The 2,977-nt window shown below is 38.8% G+C and overlaps 1 pseudogene; it reads left to right on the forward strand.

Moving 5' to 3' along the window:
• Window positions 1–2,291: 2,291 nt before the first annotated feature.
• LOC103605657 overlaps window positions 2,292–2,977 on the forward strand; it is a 2,968-nt pseudogene continuing 2,282 nt past the window's right edge.

Below are 2,977 nucleotides of genomic sequence, written 5' to 3' on the forward strand. Positions count from 1 at the left end.
GTTCTGACCTGCAGGGGATTTTGTCCCCAAAGAGACATTTGACAATGTCTGGATACATTTGGCAATGTCTGGGAAGGCTGCTACTGGCATCCAGTGGATAGAGGTCAGGGATGGTGCTAAGTATCTTGCAAGGCACTCTATAGCTCCCCACAACAAGAAAGGTCTTGCCCAAAATATCAGCAATGCTGAGATTGAGCAACCCTTTGTCACACCATGCCGATTAAGTCTGTTCAAGAGACATGGGGATTTCTCCTATTCTATTTCAACCAAATATTAAAGAGTCAGTATCTATCCATAAAGAATTAGTTGTAGACCCCGTTGCTGCAAAAGGAATATTAGATAAAAAATTAGATAATTTTTAGATTATCTCATACTTAGATAAAAAAAAGTAGTAAGACTTCCTGAGAAGTGTTTTCTAAAAACTTATTATGTGATGTTCCCAATACAAAGAAATAATAAGTATTTGAGGTGATAGATATTCCAATTACCCTGATTTGATCATTACACATTGTATACATATAACAAAATATCACATATACCCCATAAATATGTACGATTATTATACATCAATTTTAAAAGGTAATTTTTAAAAACTCACTAAGTGGACAGAATCATTTCTTCCAAAATATTTTTTCTCCATGATTGCAAAGATGTATTTTCAGATGTTTGTTAAACAAACTAGAAATTGTCCTGAGAGCATTTAAAACTGGACGATAACTTTCCTTTATTAAAATTAGAGAGTGTAATGGAAATAAGATACGTAAAGTTGCAATAAATCATATCTTGGGTGTTTTATTCAAGCCTAAAATTCATATCTACGGATCAGCTATTTCACACTTCTTTTCTTCTCTGTTGTTCTTAAGAGTGTATGCATTTTGAATTGGTTGGTGGCTGATAAAAGTGTGAACCTTGAGCATGTCCTGTCTATTAGAGAGATGTACTTCAAAGTCCAATGTGACCACTATCTCATGGCTTCTTTTTTTTCTTTATATCAAGTTTGGAAATGTTTGGAAATGCACAACTATAATGAGAACTGTAGTCTTTACTTCTGAGATAGGAAATCACAAATAATTTATATATAATCTTACTATGTTCCCTTCATGATGTGGTACCACAACTTTTCACATTCCTTTTATTCAAGACCTGAGACTTTCTGAGTCACCTAATGCCATGAGGAATCATACTTAAAGAAGACAAAAGTTAGGTTCTTTGAAATAAGGTATGCAAAAGAAAGAAATTCAGTTATTTTGTGATAAACAGTAAATATGCGGTACATTTGTAGGTGGGAAAAACAGCAAGATGACATTCAAATTACTTGAAATTTGAAAACAAATTTGTAAAGATCCCAGGATACACAAGAAGATTAACAGGAAAAAATTCAGGATTGGTTCAAATGAAAGAAAATACAATTTACTTGCTGCTCACAAATGATGGAAAAAACTCTAAAATAAGCTTGTGAAATTAATTTGCTAGGTCTAACCTAATATAAAGGGATGGCAAATTAATCTAATCTTTATATTAAAAAACAATATACTGTCAGGATTAAGAATTTTACTAATATTACTGTTAACTGGAGCTATATCACCAATAAAAACCTCCTCCCCTGCCATAATTAAATCAAAATCAGATCAGGTTACTGAGGCGGGGCAGGGTGTGACTAGGGAGGGAGAGGGGAGTCTGGCCTTTTATTAAGGCCCATGCACGTGTCTTTCCCACCAGACTTGAATGACTGGTGCAAGCAGCTGGAGGACAGAGGAGGTTTCAGCACAGAAGAGGTGAGTCTCCTGTTGTCCATTCCGTTTTTCCTTTTCAGATGCCTAGAAATGGCAGCTGTGACATGGAGGGGTGAGAGGAATTTAGTAATTGATTCAACAAATGCTGTTGAGTGCTGGTGCAGTGTTTGATAATCACACACTGGATCCCCCCACTCTAGGAGTGGCATGCTGTAAACTTGACACTGAGCTCCAAGGCTGCAGAAAGGATGCATTTCCTACGTTCATAAAGCAATTTCTTGCTTGGGTTACTCTAGGAGATGGTGAAATGCCAGCCACCACTTTCACTGATTCTCACATCAATGTTGCCATGGAACATGTCCAGGCACATCTGTTGACACAGCTGCATGGTCTTGATGAGCGTGGACACTTCCTCCACCTTAGATCAAAGCACAATAACAATTTCTTATTTCTTTCTAAATAGAACTTCAAATCTCTGAAGACAGGGAGTGTGGGATTTAGTATGTGCACTCTCATGATCTTGCTCTAAGTGTGACAAAATCGGAACTCACTGTGTGCATGTAAAGATTGTCACTTGTCACAACTAATAGTTATTAAACTCATGGAAATTTTCTTCCCATGTACATTTTCTCCCTGGCAGTGGACATGGCTGAATCCTTACAAGAAGCAAGCAGATGTCCCATCTGCCCAGCACATCTTGAAAGACCAATGCACCTGAAGTGTGGATGCAGCTTCTGCCTCAACTGCATCAATTTATTGCAGGAGGAGCTCCATGGAGAGGGTTTCTTTTGCTTCTTCTGCCCTATTGTCTCTCAAAAGAATGACATCGGGCTCAATCGGCAGCTGGGGAAGCTGGTGTCCAGTATCAAGGAGCTGGAGCCCCAACTGAGAGCAGTTCTGCAGATGAACCCATGGATGCGGAAGTTCCAAGGTAAGGGACCTGTACGCCCTGCCTCCTTCCCACTACAGGACCAGGGAAAGTCATCTGTGCAATTGGCCCTCCATTCCCTATGGGGATCAGCTGATGTCTGGCACCTAAGATTGTTGTGCTCCTCAGCGTCAGTGATTCTCAGCCCTGACAACACATAGAATCACTTGGTGACCTTTAACAAAAAATATTTCTGTCATGGCTTAGACAAAGAATTTTCACAAATTAATGTGCTGAAATTATCTGGAGATCTTGTTAGAATGCAGATTCTTGACTGGGAGAGTTCAGGATTGCTGATCTTGCTGGCTAGGGTACC

Source organism: Galeopterus variegatus, unplaced genomic scaffold, assembly GCF_000696425.1.
Source record: "Galeopterus variegatus unplaced genomic scaffold, G_variegatus-3.0.2 Scaffold5966, whole genome shotgun sequence".
NCBI lineage: Eukaryota > Metazoa > Chordata > Mammalia > Dermoptera > Cynocephalidae > Galeopterus > Galeopterus variegatus.